This window comes from Passer montanus, unplaced genomic scaffold, assembly GCF_014805655.1.
Source record: "Passer montanus isolate IOZ18808 unplaced genomic scaffold, ASM1480565v1 scaffold86, whole genome shotgun sequence".
In the NCBI taxonomy this organism is placed as follows: Eukaryota; Metazoa; Chordata; class Aves; order Passeriformes; family Passeridae; genus Passer; species Passer montanus.
The window spans coordinates 1,710,180-1,732,905 of NW_024373923.1; the positions used below are offsets into that span (position 1 = coordinate 1,710,180).

The 22,726-nt window shown below is 48.0% G+C and overlaps 1 protein-coding gene across 4 annotated transcripts in view; it reads right to left on the reverse strand.

Annotated features, from left to right (window-relative positions):
* The window catches only part of ZBTB7C (zinc finger and BTB domain containing 7C), a 151,585-nt gene that overhangs the window by 43,785 nt on the left and 85,074 nt on the right, over positions 1-22,726 (reverse strand). Inside the window, exon 1 of one of the 4 annotated variants that reach the window (XM_039733387.1) lies at positions 6,020-6,100. The exons of the other annotated variants lie outside the window; for them this stretch is intronic. The gene's annotated coding sequence lies outside the window, so the exon portion shown is untranslated. Of the gene's footprint in view, positions 1-6,019; positions 6,101-22,726 lie in introns of those variants that run through there. 4 annotated transcript variants of the gene reach the window in all.

The following is a 22,726-nucleotide window of genomic DNA, read 5'->3' on the forward strand; positions in this document are numbered from 1 at the left end:
TAAATTCTCTCCAGGGATAGGGATGCCACCACTGCCCTGGGCAGCTGTGCCAATCCCTGATCACCCGTTCTGTGAAGAAAATTTCCCAATATCCAACCTGAGCCTGCCCTGGCCCAGCCTGAGGCCGTTCCCTCTCCTCCTGTCCCTGTTCCCTGGAGCACAGCGCGACCCCCCGGCTGTCCCCTCCTGGCAGGAGCTGTGCAGAGCCACAAGGGCCCCCTGAGCCTCCTTTGCTCCAGGCTCAGCCCCTTCCCAGCTCCCTCAGCTGCTCCTCATCAGACTTGTGCTCCAGACACTGCCCTTCCTAGGACATGGTCCTGGATCATCAGCCATGCTCTCCATAGCTGGAGCACGGATGAAGGGGATCCCTCTGCCCAGCACATCCCCATTCATGGCTGTACCCCTCTGCCCGGAATGGAGCTGCACCCAGGACAGCACCCACACCTCCCTGGAGAGGAAACCTCGTGAGAGGCCTTGGGCATGAGGCAGAGAGGGACAGCTGGTGCCACCTGTGTCCTGCTGGCCAAGGGACAGTTCAAAGAGAACCCGCCCTTCACGGGTCAGCAACAAGGAGAACTGAAGGGACATGGACCTCTGCATCTGCAGCCCACACAGGCAGCTCTTGCCCTGAGTTATCTGCGTGTATATTGCTCTGCCATAAATCAGGAGCCCTGACACTGTAATTTGTATCTGGGGAACCTGGAGCAATTACAAAATCAGCCCAAACACCATTTGTTTCACAAGATTTTGCCCTTAGTTAGCACTGTCGTTCTGCTTTAATTGCACTGTAATTAATTGCAACAAAACTGTTTGGAAAGTGCATGTGCACAGTGGAAAGGCTGGAATATTGCAACCTGACTCCTCTGTTGCAGCCACAAGCATAAAATCTGTCATCCTCTTTCCATACTAAACTTAGCATCCACTTTACCACCTTGTATCCAGAGGATCTCCAAGACCTCTCAAAGTCAAACCAAGACTCTTGGAATGCAGCTACTGGCTTACTTTACATCCAGGGAAATTAAGGCTCAGAGGAGTTAATCTCTTTAATTTCTCTTCAGACATGACTAAGAGGGTATAAATTGCCCAAAGTAAACCAGGCCCTGTCCAGGAAGTAAATCACAGCCCTGCAACACTCAGAGGTTCTCATGTTCCCTTGCAGCTCCCAAAGCCACCCAGCACCTTGAAGAGGCTGGGATCTGCCTCCTGTCCATGGAGGAGGTTACCTCATCCATGAATTCAACATGAAACGAAAGATCTCCCTAACGACAGACAGCAGTGAGAGTTGGAAGTGATGATGTCCCATCCCTGGAAGTGTCCAAGGCCACATTGGACAGGGCTTGGAACAACCTGGGGTAATGGAAGGCGTCCCTGCCCATTTCAGGTTTGTGGAATAGATGATCTTCAAAGTCACTTCCCACCCAAATCTTTCTGAGACAAAGGAAAACAATTCTGATCCATTTCTTTCACAGCTCATTCCTCTTCAGCATCCAGCTGTGACATGGAGGCACTAATCCCAGCTGAAGTGGGCTTCCAGACCCCCTCCCAGCAGCTCTGTCCCTCAGCACAGACTGCAGCAGCAGCCATAATGTAACTGCTGGGCAGCCACTTGGAAATGAGAAGCCACCAAATCCTCCCACAGCTGCCTTCAGTTTCATTCCCTGAATGATTATTTCTGTGGAGGGAAGGCAGCTGCACCAGGAGTCTGCATCCCTGCAAGGCTGGGGAGAAGATCTGGAGGGACACTGGAGACAGGAGCAGATGTGGCTCATCCCCTCTCACACCCCCTCAGTGAGGGGCTGGGACAGTGACTTGCTGTTAGGGTAGGAGGGGACATCTCCCATTTTGAAATTGCTCAACATCCCTAACAAGAAATTCTTGGGGTTTTTTTTTAAGCTACATAGACTTGCAGAAAAACATATACTCTCGCTTTTCCTCCCTCTTTGCTGTTTTAGTTTTCCATCTCCTCTTCTCTTCTCTTCTCTTCTCTCCTCTTCTCTTCTCTTCTCTTCTCTCCTCTTCTCTTCTCTTCTCTTCTCTCCTCTTCTCTTCTCTTCTCTTCTCTCCTCTTCTCTTCTCTTCTCTTCTCTCTTCTCCTCCTCCTCCTCTTCTTCCTCCTCCTCTTCCTCTTCCCTCTCAGAGCCACACGGTGGAAAAAGGGCCCAGATTTTGCATGAAAGGCAGCAGCCCAGGGGCCTGTGGATCCCCCTCTCTAGCTGCCCACCTGGCACTGTGGTGTGACAGATAAAGAAATCCCATGGCAGAGGTGAGGATGCACCTGCTTGGAGGAGCTCATGGCAACAGGAGCCAGGCAGGCAGCAGCAGGGGGTCTGAAGGCAGCAGCAAAATGATTGGGATTATCCCAGCTGCAGTAGCTCTGGAAGATCCAGCTGATCTAGGAGACCTCCCAGGCACATGCCTAGAGAGCCTGGGGTTTGGCTGAGGATCTACTCCATCAGCTTCAGCTCACCTTGGCAAAAGGTGCCCAGATACCATGGTGACGGGCTCGGCAGGGATAAACACTGAACATGGGTGTGGGTTGTTTGCATAGTTAGGAAGCTGGCTGGTCTCCATCCCTCCACCCTGCCTCCTCCCAGCAGTGCCAGGACCTCAATCCAAAGTGGTCTCCTTCCTCCTCCTGGGCTGGCTCATCCGCAGGCAACACGGAGGCACTTCCCAAACTGGTTTCCTGCTAGGCAGGGCAGGGTGGGGGACAGCAGTGCTGGGCTGCTGCCTCTGCCTGGGAGGTGGAAGTCCTTTGACGGTCCCAACATCTGCCTGAACCCACATGGAGACGGCGCAGAGATTTCATGGTGCGGACATTCCCTCCTCCTCCTCTTCTGCAGCTGCCAAGAACATCAAATCCCTTGCAAAACCAACAGCGGCCTTTTGCCCACCTCAAAAAAAATCACTCAGGACCACCACACACCTATTCCTCAGGTGCAAGGGCATCTTTTTGAGGAACAGGGAAGAAGGCAATCCAAGAGTAGCAAGAAATAAATCTATAATTAAGGCAAGCTGCTCACATGAGCGATACTTGAGACTTATGCAGACCTGTGAGCAAAGTTGCCATCAGGCACGCAGCTCCTCTCAGGCTTCCAGTAAGGAATAAAAAAGCTCTGACTAATATAAAGAGGCCTCCAAATCATTCTTGGCAGAAGCATCCCAGCCTCAGATCCCCTCCCTCTATTCATCACTAAAGCTTTCTCAGGCAAAGGAAAATAAACCATGCAGCTACCTCACTGACCTGACCCGCAGCAGGGTGCAGCTGGGTGCTGGCTGCCCCTTCTCCAACATTAAATGGCAATGGAATTGCATACACATACATTATATTAATTTTTATATTGTATGTAAATTTATAATAGGTATTATACACAAAAAGATACATTATAGAGGTGTATATATTTATAAATATACGAATTTTTATATTGTATGTACATTTATAATAGGTATTATACACAAAAAGATACATTATACAGGTGTGTATATTTAGAAATATATAATATATTGCATTTATAAAAATGTATTTCTATTTTTATATATAAATATATATTTAATATATATTTATATATTAAAAAATACAAATATTACGGGGGATAATGACATGCAGATGAGACCCATCTTGATTCCGTATTCCCATCTCCATCCTGCCAGGAAGGCAGGGGCACTGGCAAGGGCAGGGATGAGTCCTCCCATCACTGCCTGCTTTTCCAAGATCATCCAGACACACTCAACAATATCATGTTTCTCTGTGGTCTGAGAACCTTCACCTTTTCTAATTTCTTCCAAGTGTATAAAAGCATTCCACCAGGGACACTTAATGGCAAAAAGACCAGGACTGTGAACTGGGAAGGGAAGACTCCAGTTTTATAACTATTTTAATAACTCGTTATTTAATTAAGAGCAATAGCTCTGAAATTATGTCAGTGAAACTTGCTACTTAATTATTAATTAGAGGAGGAATTTCAAAGGAGGCTACGGGAGTTAGGTGCTGGACAGCCCCGGGCTTGCTGGAAAATCCCAGGTTTCTCCAGCTAATGCTTGCTCAGTGCTCAAACACGCTGGGTCTGACTCCTCACTACCTGGCACCTGAAGTAAACAGTGTCAAGCACAGGCAAAAAGTGAGTGTTAAACGCTGCCTGTTCTGGATCAGGGGTTTGGAAATTCCTTGCTGCCAAGGTGGGAGTGATGGAAGGCACCGGAAGACCAGGGAGAGACCACAGAGATCTCCTTTACCTTCCCAGGAGTCTTGCTGGGCTGTCCTGGTGTGGATACATCAGGATATGTGCCGAGAAGCCTATAAAAGGTTTCTTCTCTGATGTGGGGTGCTAGAGATGCTGAAGGCACAAAGGGTTGGCCATGCCCATGGTATCGCTCCCTGCAAAGAGCTCTCGGATAGACCCATCAACGTCAAAATCCTTCCAGGAGGAGAAACCCCTCTCTGACTCCACTTCCACCAAGCAGAGGGAAAGAAAAAGTCCTACTCAGGTTCATTCCCCCAAATATTGCACCTGAGTGAACCGGAGAGGGGTTCCACTTCCCCTTTCTGGGGCAGAAGAAGCTGCAGGTCCCTGCACGGCCGCGCCGAGCGTTCCCGTCCACCCAGCGCGCTCCAGGATGGCTGAGCGCCGGTTCCTCCTCTGCTGAGCACATTCCTCCCCTCCTGTTTTCATTCAGCCCAACCTTAAACAAAACCACCGCTGCTGTTTTTATCCACGGTGCGGATCTGGGAATTGCCTGCAAGGGGTCAGGGGAGCTGGAGAGGGGATTTGTGCTGCTGAAACTGAGTTTCATCTCCAGAAGGAGCCGTTAAAAATGTAAGCGCTTTGCTAGGTATAACACGCTGCCCTGCTGCATCCCGTTTGCCAGTGAAGAAGTAAAAAAGTTCCTCAGATCAAACCCAAGCTCTAGATATGGGGTGTCCACATAAAGGAGCTGCAGCTTCCCCATGCAAGCCCCACTTGCAGCATGGGCAGTGTGGAGCAGGTCAGCTTGAGCTGGGCTTAACCCTGCACCAAGCATCAACCTCCTCCCGACCATGCTTCCCAGCATGTCTTTTATCACAATTTTTCTGCCAGCATTAAATCTTCCAAGCCATTCTAACTATTCAAGACAAGAATGGGATTTTTTTCTCGCAAGTTTTCCGCAAAGAACAACTGAAACAGAAACTCCTTCAACACAAATACTAACAAACAAGTATTAAAAAAATATAATAGAATATTATCTTGTATAATTATAGATGTATACTTCTATCTCTTACATATTTCCATCTACTGAAATATTTATATTAATATATATTCCTATTCTATTCTTTCTATTCTATTCTATTCTATTCTATTCTATTCTATTCTATTCTATTCTATTCTATTCTACTCTATTCTATTCTAATTTTAAATATTAATCAACTGCCTCATGAGATCTCTTCTGCCTACACAGCTGGACATACTGGCAGATCTGTTCTTGCACTGGTATTTCCTATCTAAAGCAAATAAACATATAACTAAGCTAGACTTAAAAAAAAAAAAGCCCAAGCCCCATGAATTGAGAGGTAGTATCGTACAGTTTTGTACAGGTGTTGATGTACAGCCAAAATCTCCCAGCTTGGTAAAGATTCAAGATACCAAGGAAGGAAATCAGACAGAGATTCACGGGTTTGAGTTCAAACAGCAATTAAGAACGCGTGTAAATGGCGATAGATTAGTACAGAGGACTGCTAGGACACGCCAAAGATTTCCAACATGAGCACGATCAGCCTCCGAGCAATAAATTCAAGCGCCTTCCCCTCTCCTCAATATCCTCCAAAGCCCCTAAAAGCTGTGGAGAAGCAGGGGGGGAGGACTTAAAAACTAAAGAAATCACATATTTCAGAAGCCAAAAGCATAAATTCAAGCGCCTTTCCCTCCCCTCAATATCCTCCAAAACCCCTAAAAGCTGTGGAGAAGCAGGGGGGAAGCGGGGGGAGGACTTAAAAACTAAAGAAATCACATATTTCAGAAGCCAAAAGAGACAGCATCTGACCCACCTTCCCTCTCCAGGTGCCGACCCTCGTCCGCCCCTCGGCTGCCGTGGCTGCGCGGGGAATCCGGCAGCGTCGCTCCCCGCGTGTCTGCAGCCAAGCGGAGATTGTCATTGATTTGTGTGCAGAAAGTTAAGCCTTTCTAGGAGCGGTTGGGAGAATTCACTCCCACCACTCCCTCTAAACCAAAAGTATTTGGCACCAAGCCCTACTCGTCCACCTGTACGATTAAGGTCTAAACAACACACGGGACACGGGCTGATATTTACCGGATCTGTTCGAGTTTCCTTTTTTAAACCAGCACAAAAAGTTCTTCAGAAAGAAAAACTTGGGGGTTTGCTGTGGTTTTGATTTTTTTTAACTATTTTTTTAAGGTTTTTTTTTTTAAAAATCTCGTTTTTCTTAAAGCATATTTATCTCATTCTTTTTGTTCTCTGCTCAAGTAAGACAATCCCCTTCCTGGTGTAACTGGTGACCCCCAATTTGCCCCCACAGAGGTCACTTTGTGGTTGACTCTCCTATGATCTGCTCCACTTCTCCTGCAAACTGCACCCATCTGAGTTGGGTAAATGTAGGGAGGGGGGTGAAAACTGCCTCCTTTGAAAAAATAACTGGCTGTAATTCAGTAAAAAAATCAGGTTTGCACATGAATGACCCAAGCAAGCAAGAAGATGGGGGCAAAATATCTTCAGACCGGGAGGTTGGTTACTCAAGTCCCCAAGCACTGAGCTGCCCTGGTGACAAGATCCAAACCCAGGTGTCCACCCCAAGGAATGGGTGCCTGAAAAACCTTCCCAAGTGCCCAGTGTGAGGCTAGCGCTGAGGTTTGGAAGCCAACTCCTGGCCACCTCAGCTGCACCAGACGGCCAACAATGCCATCCCACACGCATCTCCTGTGACCCCTGGCCACAAAGATGCTCCCAGAGGAAGATTCACCCCTCAGGAGCCCGTCTCAGCAGCCATGAGCAGCCTTGCCTGGCTAAGCCCAGCTCCCTGGCGTGCACACAACCCCAAAGGGTTGGCCATCGTGTTGAGTGATAAGAACTGGGCTCCCTCCTCTTCTCCCTGGTAACAGCTCATTCTTAAGGTTCTGCCCCAAATTAAGCAGTCACACTGAATAAAGCACTGCATTTCATAAAATGCTAGTTACTTTCTGGCACAGGTATAGTAACAACAAGGAAATAGATGTTTTTTTGTTAATACAATAAATTCAATGAGAGCAGCTGGACACTGAGTTCCACATTACATGCTTTTCCGATGGTTTTCCTCCAAAGAGGCACATTATAAAAAAAACCCAAATCACAACCAAAATTGTTTATACAAGGGAAATCTTTCTGAAGCACAAGGCAAAATCAAGTGTAAGATAGCCTGGGGCAACCTGGCACTCCCAGACAGGGCTTGGAAGAGCTCCGTGCTCAGTGCACGGTTACTTTTGAAACTTTTATTACACGCTTTCTCAGTCTGTAGGGAAAAAAACATTAATGCTGTTTCCATCCCCACACCCAAAGCACTATCTGCAGCTCCTCTGACTACTGGGTTTCTAAGGAGTGTCTGGGTAAATCAGTACATGAAGTCGGAGTGAACAATGTGTCTGGCCCCAGATAAGGGCAGAGCAAAACTTGGGCAGCATCCAGTGACTGTCAAAGTCAGCATGGAGAGGAACACCAATTGCCACCCACTGCTTTTCCTGGTACTCCTGCAGCTGGCATCCCCTGTGGGATGGGAGCACCCGTGCAACCACCCACCCAAGCTCCTCAAGCACAAAACCATGCAACTCTTCACTTCCCACGAAACCTAACTCTTTCCCCCCCACCGTGAAAAGGATTTTCCTTCATCAATTCACCAAAGCCAATGTGTTGAAGAAAAAATTACATCCCTCCTATGTTAGCAAAGCACATTGCTATATGTATAGGAATACATATTAATATAAATATTTCAGTAGCACATTGCTGCTTCTCAAGATGGTTTATAATCAGGGTTTATAGATGGTTTATAATCAGCACCATGGAGGTGTCAGAGCATGTCCAGGGCAGGGAACGGGGCTGGGAAGGGGCTGGAGCCCCAGGAGAGGCTGAGGGAGCTGGGAAGGGGCTGAGCCTGGAGCAAAGGAGGCTCAGGGGGGACCTTGTGGCTCTGCACAGCTCCTGCCAGGAGGGGACAGCCGGGGGGTCGGGCTGTGCTCCAGGGAACATGGACAGGACAAGAGGAAATGTCTTCCAGTTGCACCAGGAGAGGTTTAAATTGGATATTGGGGAAAATTTCTTCATTGGGAGCATTGTCCAATGCTGGCACAGGCTGCTCAGAGCAGTGGTGGAGTCCCCATCCCTGAAGGGGTTTCAAAGTTGTGTGGATGTGGCACTTGGGGACATGGGACAGTGGTGGCCTTGGCAGTGCTGAGGGAATGGTTGGACTTGAGGGCTTTTCTAGCCTAAACTATTCCAACCACAAATTCTTGCAAGCCAAACCCAGTACTTTAATACAGAAAAATACCTGGGTGTGGACTGTGACAATTGAAACATCTCAGTGATAACTTTGAGTCGAAAATCACTGCAGACCAATTAAGTCCCCACTGAACCCTGGAAATTATTTGCCCTTTTCCATATGAAATTAGCTCATTTTTTTCTTTTTTTTTTGATCAGCATTAATGGAAGGTTGAACAGGTCTCCTACACTATAAATGAGAATAAAATAAAGCACTTCTAAGAAAGTGTGAAATAAGAACAGCAGGAGAAAAAAAGAAGAAAAGGTTGTGCTAGACCCCACCTTGATTTACAAAGACAACAGGAAACACCTAGTAAAAATATAATAAAAAACGCTGCAGTGATTGTTTACCATAGGTAAGAAAAACTCTAATTTCAAGTATATTGAATTGAAAACTTTACAGGAGAGTACTTGAGGGAACCTTGTCTAATCAGAAAAATAAATAAACAATCATCAAATGTAAAGATTTTTATGGGCAAAATAATTTTTGACAGAGTTTTGGGCATTCTTTTTGATTTGTGAATTTATACAATATTTTCCTTTTGCACGCTTGTCTAATCAGAAAAATAAATAAACAACCATCATATGTAAAGATTTTTATGGGCAAATAATTTTTGACAGAGTTTTGGGCATTCTTTTTGATTTGTGAATTTATACAATATTTTCCTTTTGCACTTCAGATTTTAGGTGATTTTAAACGTTCTAGTTGGAGCCCAATAGTCAGCTTCAGTAAATACAGCTCTCTGAGAGCTAGAGGAAGATATTTTTTGCAACAAGACTTGCTGCATCAGTCACATTTTTCAAAGGAAAATAATTTTCTTCCTCAAACATCCCTATTTCATTGCCAAACTGTGGTGGTAAAAATAAAAAAAAAATAAAATAAAAAAAACCCCAACCTTTTTTTTTTTACAGGTTGATTTTGCTAAGAAATGGAACCCATAAAAATATTTTCCTCCTGCTAAATCTCACTGAAGACTCTGCAGGTTTGCTGGCCCAGGATGTGTTTAGATACAAAGCTACTGCTGCCACAGTACCCTTATCCAAAAAAACCCAAAAAGCTCTACAGGAAACCAGTGAGAACCAATGGTGAAGAAGTGCTTTTCCTACACAGCCTCAGTGATTTCATATTTGAAACCTTAATGGCTGCAATCCAGATTGATCCTGAGGGATCCCCAGTGTTTTGTAACGGAATGCAGGAGTCAGGGAGGCTCCATTGTCTCCAGTAGAAGGACAGTCAATTATTCCACCCAGCTTTCTCAAAGAATAGAAGCACAGTTGGATTTCTTTCAAGGAATAGGGCTGGATGGAGCCAAGGTGATATTAACAGGTGTATGAATACATATATTTACACAATACACGTGCAACTAGATGGAAGGATTTTCATACATCATATGGCTTCATTGAGAAACTCTTGGAAGAGCTGTCCCCCTGACCACCTCCTGTCTGACTCCCTGGCCTGGAAATGCAGAGTCTGGTCCCCCAGAGCTCCCAAATCTTTAGTGATCCACAGTTCCCAGCCTTTCTTGGTCCTGTGCAGCTTCAGGGCATGAGGAAGATCTCATGTTAGCACAGATATGGCAAAACTTGTGCACAAACTTTCCATTAAACCAGTATTTGGCTAGACAACACATGCCTGAAGACAACATCCTAGTCAAAAAAAATCTCAAAATGGCTTAAACTGGGAGGGGCTTGCAAGACCATGCCTTTCCAAACCCCCTGTCACTGGCAGGTCCACGACAACAGGTCACTTTACTTGCTTTTAATGCTTCAGTCCCCACTTTCTCTTCACTGAGAAAGACTTTTTATTCTGCTTCAGTTTGTGTTGGTGCAGGACTGGGACCGGGTGAGGGCAATTAAGAATCAATGGCGATAAAATGAAATGTAAACACAAATGGATGTTAACAATAAAAGGCATGACAAGCTCTCTCTTCAGGGTTGATGGCTTGATGCATAATTTTATCAGGGATACCTCTCACAACCCAGGGCAGCTGACACTGGGTGAGATGAAAGCCCCCAAGGAGGTTCAGATCATTCACTTTACATCTGTCACCATCCCCAATGCCAAAAAACTTGCCCAGCACCTCAGACCAAAAGTGAGATGGGTGGCAAAAACCCAAATACAGTCTGCTGCAGGATGGAAAGGAGAGTATCTGCAAAGACTCAGATGCTACTGATGCTGCAGAGAGCAGCCTGACCTCCACTGCAATCACTTTAAACTTCCCTGTGCAATTCACAGTCCCAGCTGCAATTTTGAAAAGCTTTCTCTGCCTCGTAATTTCTCGGCAGGTTATTTTTCCTTTGCTCTCACACAAAATGAGCCACAGCTCCTCGCTGGGTCCACTCACACCATCCCACACGTGGATGGGCTAAGGACAACACAGACAATGGTCCATCATTGCCAGCATTTCAGCCTCCAAGTGCTGGTAACCCTCTGCACTGATCACTTGCTTTCCTTCCCAAACTGGAAAGTTATCCTTACCCAGGAATAGGAAATTCCACAGAAGCTCCCTGATGTAGGTGGAAACAAATCTCTTTTGCTTTCAAAAGCTGTGGATCAGGCCACAGCTCCTTGCAGAGCATCACGTTAATAGTGAGAGGCAAATGAACCATTTCATTTCTCCTAGCTGAAAGAAAAAATAAAAATGCAGCTGACCTGATTTACCTTCCTGATAATGTATTTTAAAAAAATGTTCCCGGGCTCAGGACTTTGCCAGCTGAGATTTCAGACGGAATGGGACTGTTTATGTCATGACCACAACCTTCTGAAAAATGCCCCTTTAGATGGGAAAGCTCACAAGACCCTCAGGTATAATGATCTCAGCTGTATCAATAACCACATTTCGGCAGATTCATTATCTGCTCGCCAGCCTGCCTGGCCGCACAGCGAAGCGTTGCAGCAGGATGGAGCAAGAAAGGAAAACATTGAATTCAGCCCTTCTTCCCACATTAAAAAAAAAAAAAAAGAAAAGAAATTGACATTGTGGGTCATTCTTTTCCTTAGCAAAAGCCAAGCTTTTATTTCCACTGCTTTCACGCTGTACTCGGGAGGGAGGACCTGAGCTGCACACAATATTGAACACAGCTGCTCAATCCCCCCTCACTGGGTGCAGGAGGATTTTCCTGCACAGCTCCCATCTTTTCTCCCCAAGCATCCTCATCCCTTGCCATCCCAAACTTTACAGCAAAACTTTCTTTTTCTTTTTTTTTTTTTCTCCATTATTCAAAATTTAAACATCCATCACTCTATTACTCAAAGTTTTGACATCCATGTTAAACCTACTCACGGATTTCAGACCACACTTCATAGGAAGTTTAGGCTACAAAACAAAGGTTTATTTCATACCAGTATTTTCAAGCAACAGGGACCATCATGATCATGTATTCTGCCCTCCAGCTTCATACAAAATAAAAGACTTCACCCAGTAATTTCTGCAGCAAGGCTCTCATTCCTGCCTGCCCTCCAGTATTTAGAAGCAGAGGCAATCTTGGCTGGAAGATTTCAGATCAAGGGGGCTTGTCCTGATCCTTTGGCAACTGCTTCTAGAATTTTGTTAGTCTCATTATAAAAAAAATTGCACTTATTTTATTTCCTTTTTTTTTTTTCCTTTACATGTTTAGCTCTTGTTTCTGAGCATCTCATCACACCAACCGTTTTTCTGCTAAAACATTTTGACTCTCTTCCCAAAGTCGAGATATGAATGCTACAATCCTATGAGTAAGTATGAGAGTTGTGAACATCTCTCACAGAATCTCACAACAGAATTCCAAAATGGTTTGGATTTGAAGGGACCTTAAAGCCCATCCTGTTCCACTGCCCTTGCCATGGGCAGGGACACCTTCCACTGTCCCAGGCTGCTCCAAGCCCTGTCCAGCCTGGCCTTGGGCACTGCCAGGGATCCTGGGGCAGCCACAGCTGCTCTGGGCACCCTGGGCCAGGGCCTGCCCACCCTCCCAGCCACCAATTCCTGCCCAACATCCCAAAATGTGTGCCTGCCCTGTGGCAGTGCAGCCATGGCCTGTGTGCTGTCCCTGCAGGCCTTGTCCCCAGTGCCTGGGCAGCTCTCCTGGAGCCCCTGCAGGCCCTGGCAGGGGCTCTCAGGTGTCCCTGCAGCCTTCTCTTGTGCAGGGGAGCAGCCCCAGCTGTGCCAGGCTGGCTCCAGAGCAGAGGGCCCCCAGCTCTTGGATGCTTCATGGCCTCCTCTAGGACCATTCCAGCAGGTCCACTTTCTCCTTATGTTGGTGGTTCCAGAGCTGGACACAAGACTCCAGGTGGGTTCTCACCAGAGGGAAGTAGACGCCCTGGAAAATCTCTGTCCCACCACTGAGTGGATCTGACCCCTCACCACAAGATGTGGGATTGATTATTGCAACAACCCACAGCTAGGGAAACAGGAGGAAAGGAAAATGGCAAAAGTAAGATGGGAGAAAAAAACCAGCAGCTCTGTCTTAGGTCAGGGGAGAGATCAAGCAGCCACAGGTTGCTAGGAGAGATGAGGGCTTGTAGATCCAGGGATGATTAACCCAAAATTAGCATGGCAGCATGGAGATGGGGGTTCATGTAGAATGGCCACCACTTAAGAAAATCACAAAAGTTTTGGGGGCAAATCTCATCCTTTCTGGCAAGACTGATGGTTTTGGAGCTTTTGGAGGTGCCTCCGCAAATTCATAACTCCTCCTTAATGAATGAAAAGTGATGGAGGGCAGAGAGAGGAATTTTCTGGTTCTCTGGTCTCTTCCAGAGTCCTACCTGGTGTCAAGCCAAGAAACGGCCCTCCCAGAAATGGAGTCCAAACAGCAGGGACTGCTGCTCTGTGCAGAGTCACAGAGCAAAGCACCCAACGTGTTCAGCTGCACATGGGAAGGGACGGCCAACAATCCGGGCAATATTACAATGCCTTTGCATAAATCAGCAGCAAAGCCTCAGATGGGGAGAAGAGTAATGATGCAGAAAAGGCAAGAAGTGTTCAATCAATATTTCTGCATCTGGAAAGAAGGCAGGATGAGGTGCTTGTATCACATGAGGAGGATGAAGTACTTTCCAGTCCATTAGTAACCAAGGAGGTTGTTAAACAGCATCTACCAGCAATAAACAATTTTGAATCAGCAGGCCTGGATAACTTGCTCCCAAGAGCCCTCCAACAGCTGGCTGAGAAGCTCTCTGGCCTGCTGATGTTAATTTTTAATAAATCTTGGAATACCGGGGAAGATCCAGATGGATGGGAGCATGAAAACACTGCACTGATCTGCTAAAGGGGCAAGTGGGATGGCCTGAGGAACAGGTTGGCTTGCCTGCCATCAGTCATGGGCAAAATAATGGGAATCCTCCCAAGAGTCACCCAGAGGAGGAATTAAAGGATGGAAATACAGCTCATGTTTGTCAGAGAGGTTCTGTGGTCAACACACCATGTCAAACAAAGCTGATTTCGTCCTCTGAGTAGATTACAAGTTTGGTAAATAAAGATAATTGCTTGGAGATAATACACATATGCTTTTGTACAGCATTCGATTTACTAGGTCGTGGCAGGTTGATTATAAAATGAGCATTGCATTACAAGAATAAAGCACATCTGCAGGGGATTCAGAGGGGATCCCAACAAATAGCTGGCAGAAGGGAATCAGGCTGTTTCTAGGGGGATTTCACAAGGCTCAATCCCAGCTCTAAGATTCAACATTTTCTCATCTGGAAGCAAATACAACATCACTGCTGATTAATCAGCTAAGTACTAGACAAACAGGAGAGGCCAAGCCATTTGAGCAGAGCTGAGATGATGACAGCTCAGCATCTGGCTGGGGTCATCACTGCACCTCAGAAGGTAAGAGGAAGGGGATAGTTAAGGAAAAGCAGAGGGAGGATGCTCAGAACCAGGGCAGTGATGCTGTAGCAGGTGGTGGTGGGGAGATGCAGACCCCAGGCTCAGCAGGAGGGCAGAAGGTTGGATGTCACACATCCTCAGGGAAAACTTCTTGGAGTGAGGTGCCCTAAAAAGGTAATCATAAAAGGGTTTACCTTGTAGGAGGAAACTCAGAGCCTGGGATGAGAGAGGTTGGGATGAATGACTCCGTACTGCAGGACTTTGCATCTGGGGTTGGATATTGCCTAGGAAAGGAACCAAAACTCAGACCAGCCCTTTCCACACTTTATTCTGACACTGACCTTAGTGACCCTGAGGAAATCAACTACAGCTTGAACCAGCTTTTTCTAACAGGAATATCCCATTTGGCTTTTTCCATCCCTGAGCTTTATCCATCCCTTGGGAAAACACTCAACACATGGGCAGACACCTCAGTGACACTCCAAAGGGAAGTGCAGAGGTACCAGGCATGGAGTGACATCCCTGTGGGCAGCCTGGACACATGGACACCTAGGTCTTGTCTGCTGCTCCAGACAAGAAAGAAAAGGTTCTGAGAAACCTTGAGCAAGCCTAAGTGTTCAAACAAGCTTTTCTGCATTTTGGTTACACCAGAATCAGTTAAACTACCCTTAGCACCCTCTCCAGCAAGATTTCTTTTTTTTTCTCTGAAGCATCACCAATTCAATTCAATTCAATTTTATTTTGGTTTACTTCTACTTTTCCATCCTCAAAATCCAAAGGTTACTCATATTCACATGGGGCACACTGTGTCTAGGAAAAGCTGCTCACTCATCCTGGCCATGGCCAGCCAACATCTATCCCTTGCTTGGGTGGGCTTTGGAGAGATGTGGGGCTCAGAAAATTCAAGTGAGAGTGCATTTCCCTGGGTTCAGAGCAGAAGAGGGCCCTGTGGGAGAGAGAAGGGTGCATGCCCACCAGCTCACGTGTGCTCCTCACTCTCAGCCCTGGAGCAGGTTCATGTCTTTGGTCTTCAGAGCACCACAGGAGCAAGGAGGTGATTTGGACACACCAAGCCAGGTCACAGGAGCAGTTTCTTGCCCAGCCTTCACTTGTGTGTGGATGGACAATCTGGTACCTCCTCTTCTTCCTGCTGCTTCTGCAGTTTCCTCGGAAGGGACCAGACCCACCAAAGATGAGAGGAAACTTCTTCATCTCCAGAGCCAAGAAAACCCTGACCAATGTCATGATCACATCAAGGTCAGGCACCCTCACTGGACCTCACGGAGGTCCCAGAGCAGCAAGGATGGGGGCCTCACACTGGACTGGCACTGGGGAGTTTCTCCTGGAGAGTGATGTGGGGTGTTTGTTCCCTGATCCCAGCCTGAACCAAGCTCAAAGATTGCTCACTTCCACATGCACCAACAGAGCAAAGGTGGGCAATGGTCCCTGTGAAACAGCCTCACAATATGGAAAATATGGAGTTTTTTGATCTTATGTCTTTCCATCCTCCTGAATCCAATTCAAGGAAAAATTTATCTTGCAACCTATTTTTTGTCAGGATTTGCAGAGGGCTTCTTAATACAGCACCTGTCCTAAACATCCAGTTTCCCATGGGAGCTGGAGACGAAATCTGGCTGAGGGCCAGGCTGGCCTCACATTTCCATTTGACTCTGCCACTAACTGGTGATGGAGAGCCTGCTGCTCACAATGTTCCTCAAGGGCTCCTCTGACTGCTCCTGCTCCAGGGACAGAATGAGGTCAACAATTCAAATCCCAACAGTTTAACCCAAACAGGCCCCATCCATCAGCACCTGAGCAGTGGATTAGAATACATTGTTAGTCCTGAAGGTGAATTGAAGGGATGAGGCATTAAATCACAAGTCTTACTTAATGCTAGACATTACAAAATATTTCAACCTTTACCAAAAGTGGGGGGAAAAAAGCCAGTTTATCTTAAAATCACTGAATGCCAACCAATAGAGTTTTGGTGAGGTGATCCAAACTAAAGGTAAAGCCTTCTTCAAGAACACTGCAGCCACCTTTTTGGGCTGCCCAGATGCAAGGTAAAAAATAGGTGTCCATCCAAAAAAAAACCCAAAAAAACCACAAAACCCCAAACAAACCATCTGGGGTCTCTGTATGTCCATCCAAACGAAAAAAAACAAAAAAACCACAAAACCCCAAACAAACCATCTGGGGTCTCTGTAAATGCACTAGGAAGATGCAGCAGGAACTGATCAAAGACCTTAGACACAGGATCATCTTCCCTGTTGTGGCTTCCACCACCCAAACTGTCAGGAGCTCACAAGAAACTTCATCTCCCCAAAGAGTCACTAATTGTGATGGCCTCTTCTATCTCACCTGAACGTATCTGCCTCATCTCCAGAAACACTCAAGGTCAGGTTTAATTTGGCCTCGAGCAACCTGCTCCAGTGCAAGGTGTTGGAACGAGATGAGCTTTAAGGTCCTTTCCAACCCAAACCTGGGTTTGGGATCCTTTGATTCTGTGCATTAAAGGGGAGATAGGATCACCACAGCCTCACTCCTGAGCGTGCCTTTAAGTATCTGTGCCTGGCACAAAGCCCTCAGCAGGTGAGAGCCCTGCCAGGGAATGCCCCACTGCCTTGCCTGCCTCCCACCTTCTCTTCCTCTTCCTCCCCAGCTCTGCATCCAAGAGCAGCCAGGCTGAGCAGCAGAGCACAATCACAAGTGCTCCAATCCCTCCAAAAAAGGCATTCCTCCCACCTTCCTCCTTGCCTCCAGCTCAGGTCCCTGGGACAGAGTGTTTTTCCTCCACCACAACCAGTGCTTGACGAGGCAGAACATCCCCCCCCCTGCTCCACTCAAGCCCGAGGGAGGGTGCAGCCAGAGTAAATTACTTAGAAGACGAAGGGAAAAAAAAAAAAAGTAAAATTAAATAACCACAGAAGACAAAGGCTTCTTGTCTCAAAACCCTTACTCAGCCAGCACACTGGGCAGGTTGGCACCGTGCTCAGGTGATGCTGCGTAGGCAGGGGCTGTGCTGGGGCTGCTCTGGGAACCCCACTGCAGCACCCTCTCCCCCACAAATTCAGCACCAGGGACCCCAGTGCTCCCCAGGCACCCAGATTTTAGCAGCTGGGCAAAACCCAAGATTTCATATTTAGAGAGATGTGTAAGACAAGGGTTTGGGGCTGACTGCTCCAGCAGGACGTGACTTTTTCAACAGGTTGAACTTGTAATTGCATATTTTTCTCCCCTATATTAAAAAAAAGAGAGAGAGGAGGAGGAGTAGAATGGACTCATTTATCAAGTGCAGCCAAACACAAGGCTGGACTCAGTCAGTGACACTCTGTATAATGGCATTCCAGTTTGTCCTCCTAAATAATTTGTATTCTAATGAGGCCTTTTGCTCCAGCAGGAGTTTGTAGCCCCCACACTTTCTCAGGTCCTTCTGTGCTTTTATTTGACTTTTTTAAAATTTCCACTGCAATATTTTTATTAACAAAAAGAAAAAGGAAAGCAGGCTTGCTTCCCTCCTGGCTTACATGGGAGCAGGTAATGAATCTCTGAGCACAGGAGTTGTCTCAGCTCTTATCTCCATGGCCTTGCTGTTCCCAAAGATGCTCATTTAAAAAACTGCCCCACCATGATGAGATAATGGGAACAGAGAAAGTCGGCAAAGAAACAAAAAGGCAATCAGGATCTTTAGAAGCAGGAGATCCCCATGATTTCCACCTGTTCTCCCCCTGCTGGGACAGATCTTTAGGTCACGATACCGCAAATGAGAAGGGGTCTCTCCAGGGAGGGCAATCATGAGAGATGTGCTCCCCATCAGAAAGCCATTTTGCAAAGCTTGGTCTTGCTGAAGGCTCCTCCATTTGGGTCATCCTCAGCTTGTTGTGGCAGTGCTGGCAGCCCAGAGCTTGCACCCCTGTGCTGGTGGTGGGGTGGCCGGGCCAGGTCAGCTGGGGCTGATTTGCATCCAAATTCCAGCTGCTCCAGGCCAAGGTGGTGGTCCTGCCTGCCTGTGGTGGGTGCCTGGGGAAGGGCAGTGAGGCTCTGATCCTACAGCAAACCTGTGTGGGCCAGAACTGCCCCACATCAGCCACAACACAGCTGGGGCTGAGGGCACTTCAGGCCACCTCAACACAACTTCTGACCCATCCAAATGCCAAGCCATGCTTCCACCATCTACTCCTGGAGATTCCTTGAGCTAGAAGGTGCAGTGGGTGGCTGTGAAAACCTCTGCAAAGCTCTGCAAAACAGAACCAAAAGCTGTGGCAGCATCTTCTCTTGCCCACCTCCAAGCCCCATCACCATGGGCCCCTGCTCATGGTGGGGACAGTGGCATTCCCTCAGTCCAAGTGCCAGAGCAGGCCCTGTCCCAGCTGCAGGATGGAGCAGAGATGGCTAAAACAGCCAGCAGGAGGGAATGAGAGATGGTGGGGGCCCCACACATCCACTCCCCCGTGTGAGCCTGACCAGTCTCATTAACAGGGTGGACTTAGTTCTGCAGCTGGGTGGGATGTGCGTGGGGGATGCAGAATCCTGACCCTTTCAGGCCAGGAAAGGGCCCTGGAAAGGTAACAGGCTCTGGAGGGGCTTGCAGCCTGAGCCAGGTTAAGGTTGGGGTGACATCTAGGACAAGATGCCCCAACTGGTCCACCCCCTTACAGGTTCCCTCCCCAGCACTCCAAGGCTGTGGGAGAAAAGAGCCACCAAACACTTAAGAGAGAGATCACAAGAGCAGCATTTCCAATCCACACAGTTTCACAGTTTCACTGGGAGACAGGATGGAGAAGATTTTACAATCAAGACTATCCAAAAGGGAGGTTTGGCTTAAAAACCTGCAAAACCTCAGCAAACCTGGTTAAAACACCAGCCTAACCAGGCTCAGCACAGCTCTCCCCTTCAGACTGGGGAAACAAATGTTACAGGTTTATACACTAATTTATTTCTACCCATTTAACAAATTAATGTGTCCCTCCCATCCCCCTTCCCCAGAGTAGCAGGCTCTGCAGCTCAGAGTCAGTGAAACTCCTATTTCCCAAAGCCTTGGAGATAGCAGCTTGACCTTCATTACTGCCCTGCTTTAATTTCCTGCCTCTCTTTGCTAACCCTCCCTGATGGAGCCCTGCCAGGCTTTCTCCCTCCCTGGGGACCATCCTTGCTGCTATTCTGCTTGGGTTCTAATCACCTTCTGCTTTGAAGCCTCCAATCTTTCACAGCCTTCCCCCGTGCTGTGCCATCTCACCGGCCTTTTTGGGAGCACCAGATGGACCAGCCAGATTACTCTTAGGAAATATCTACTCTTCTCTTGGTTTCTTCCCTACCCTGGGAAAAGCTTCAAAGCTGCTCTCCCTGCTGGCAGGATTCCTCAAAGAAAAGCTCTGTGGACAAGGCCAGCAATCTCAGAGTCCCAGCATGGTTTGGGTTGGAACAGATCTTAAAGCTCATCCAGTGCCACCCCTGCCATGGGCAGGGACAGCTTCCACTAGCCCAGGTTGCTCCAAGCCCTGTCCAGCCTGGCCTTGGACACTGCCAGGGATCCAGGAGCAGCCACAGCTTCTCTGGGAAACCTGTGCCAGGACCCTACCACCCTCACAGGGGTGGATTTATTCCCAATTTCAACACTAACCCTGCCCTCCAGCAACACTAACCCTGCCCTCCAGCAGTGGAAGCCATTCCCAGTGTGCTGTCCCTCCATCCCTTGTCCCAAGTCCCTCTCCTGCTCTCCTGGAGGTCCTTTAGGGCCTGGAAGGGGATAAAAGGTCTCCCTGGAGCCTTCTCCAGGCTGACCTATCCAGCTCCCTGTGTCCAAGCAGCCTGGCATTATGGCTTTAGCTCCCATCCAGGCTTTACCAATTGCCCTAAAGCCCAGCACCCCCAGGCTGATACACCTGCAAACCACAGTAGCAAACCCCAGCTGTGCTTCCAAGAAGGTGGCCTCTCAACTCCCACAAGTTCAAGATCATTTTAAACCCCTGAATAAAGAATAATCACTCTTCCAGGGTTTTTTTATAGATCTTGTTTTCGTTACCATCCCCAAACAACATCCAAGCCTTATCTGAGTGCTAAATTCCCAGCTTTGGAGGCATCCCCTGCCAGCCACTTTCACAGGCTCAACCCAAGGGGAAAGCATTTTCTCATGGCCACAGCTGTTTCCTTAAACAGACCCTGTGCTATGAGATAGAGAGACAGACAGTGCACTTTCTCTGGCCACTCATTGGCTTAGAGATCCCCTTTTCTCTGCCTCTGCTTGGCTCTAAGCCTCCCCAACAGCTTTTTCCAGCCTCTCTCTTGATGATTTTTTCCTCTGGCTGGTAATTGTTCTCATTGCCCTTGGCTCACAGATGGTCCTCAGAGAGCTCACTGCTGATGTGGTGCCAGCTCTGCTCCACTCCAGCTGCTGAAGGGCATCAGGAGACAGCTACCACTGCACAGAGACCCCTCCTCTGCTCCATCTGCCCTTCCACACCCAGGCAGTCGCTGCAAAAGGCTTTGCTCACCACAGCTGGGCCATGCCTCAGCCCCATCCCAGCACCCAGGTCACCCTCCAGCCCCTCTGCCCCCCACACTAAGCCTCCCCATTCTGTATCTTCATCTCCCTACCCACCCTTCCTCCCTGACAGTCTCCCCTGCCATGCAGCTGAGTCACTTCCCCTTCTCCAGACCTTTCCTTCAAGCTTTCCCATCCCCTTTGGCTTGGGAGCACCCCTGCAGGGTCACAGTAAATCTCTCCCACACAGGGGAGCAGCCCCTGGGATGAAATCCTTTATGCTGAGGCTGACAAAACACCAGCCCAAGTTTCCCAGAGCAGCTGTGGCTGCCCCTGGATCCCTGGCAGTGTCCAAATCCAGGCTGGATGGGGCTTGGAGCAGCCTGGGATGGTGGAAGGTGTCCCTGCCCATGGCAGGGGGTGGAATGAGATGATCTTTAGGGTCCCTTCCAACCCAAACCATTCTGTAAATCCAGCCCTGGGCTCCAGCCCCACTCCACAGGGACAAACTGGGACTGCCACCCAGGCAGGATGGATGTGAGTGGAAGAAAACAAGGGGGGAAAAAACACGGCAGAGCAGAGAGGAGGTGAAAGGAGGTCTTATTTTTCACCAAGCCAAGTTGTTTTTGGAGGCACAGACACTGGGCTCATTCATGAAGCAGCTAAGTGCAGGGTTTTCAACGGAAACAATGAATTAACAAGGATGAGCAGCAACAGGATAAATGACCTTTTTCCTGCCTCCCAAAGTGTCCTGTTTCTTTCCTAACCAAGCAGCCAACAGCTCGTTTAGCTTCAAGGCACTCAGCCCCAGCAACCTGGTGCCTCTAGAGAAGTCCAAAGGCTTAGAGAGGAGCTTTCCACAGGGGTGCCTCTTTTCCTGTGGCTCCACACCTTTCATACTCAAAACCATGGGAGCTGGGGGCTACAGAGGACTCCACATGGCATTTGGGATGTGAAGCATGGGTGATGCCACCCAGCAAGGCAACAGCCCCACGGCCAAAGCCAAGGCATCATGGAATGAAGCTACATCCCAGAAATTTCAGGCTGGAAATCAGGAACAGGCTCTTCACCCAGAGGGCGGTCAGGCACCAGAACAGGCTCCCCAGGTCATGGCCCCAAGCCTGACAAGAGTTCAAGGAGCATTTGGATAATGCTCTTATGTTTAGACAGTCCTGCAAGTAGCAGGGAAGTTGGACTCCATGGTCCTTATGGGTTCCTTCCAATTTAGAATCACAGAATTGTTTATACTGGAAAAGCCCTTTAAGACCATGAAGTCCAACCATTCCCCAAGCACTGCCAAGGCCACCACTGACCCATGTCCCCAAGTGCCACATCCACACGGCTTCACCACTGCCCTGGGCAGCTGTGCCAGAGCTGGAAAACCCCTTCCATGAAGGAATTTTCCCTAATTCAATCCAAACCTCCCCTGGCTGTCCCCTCCTGTCAGGAGCTGTGCAGAGCCAGAAGGGTCCCCCTGAGCCTCCTTTGCTCCAGGCTCAGCCCCTTCCCAGCTCCCTCAGCCTCTCCTGGGGCTCCAGCCCCTTCCCAGCTCCGTTCCCTTCCCTGGACACACAAGATATTCTATGATATTCATGATTCTAAGATCAGTGCCCTGAAGTCCAACCCACTGGGACCCAACTGAACCCATCCATGTGAGAAAGATCCCAGTCCACTGAGAACCCAGTACCTTTCACCAGTGTGTAATTTCTCTCCAATGACTCAGAAGGAAAGTAGTTTGACTCGCAGTTTCTGCTATCTCAAAATCTATCAGAGGGATACACTACCCTATGCTAACATAACGGATTAAAGCAGAAGATAAAATGCTGTTCCATTATCTATTTATTAAAAGCACCACTTGAACTGCTTTTATTCAGTGTATATCTCCCAGTAAAGAGGCACTCCTTGACGGTGTAAATCAGTGAGCAATTGTGTTTTAACA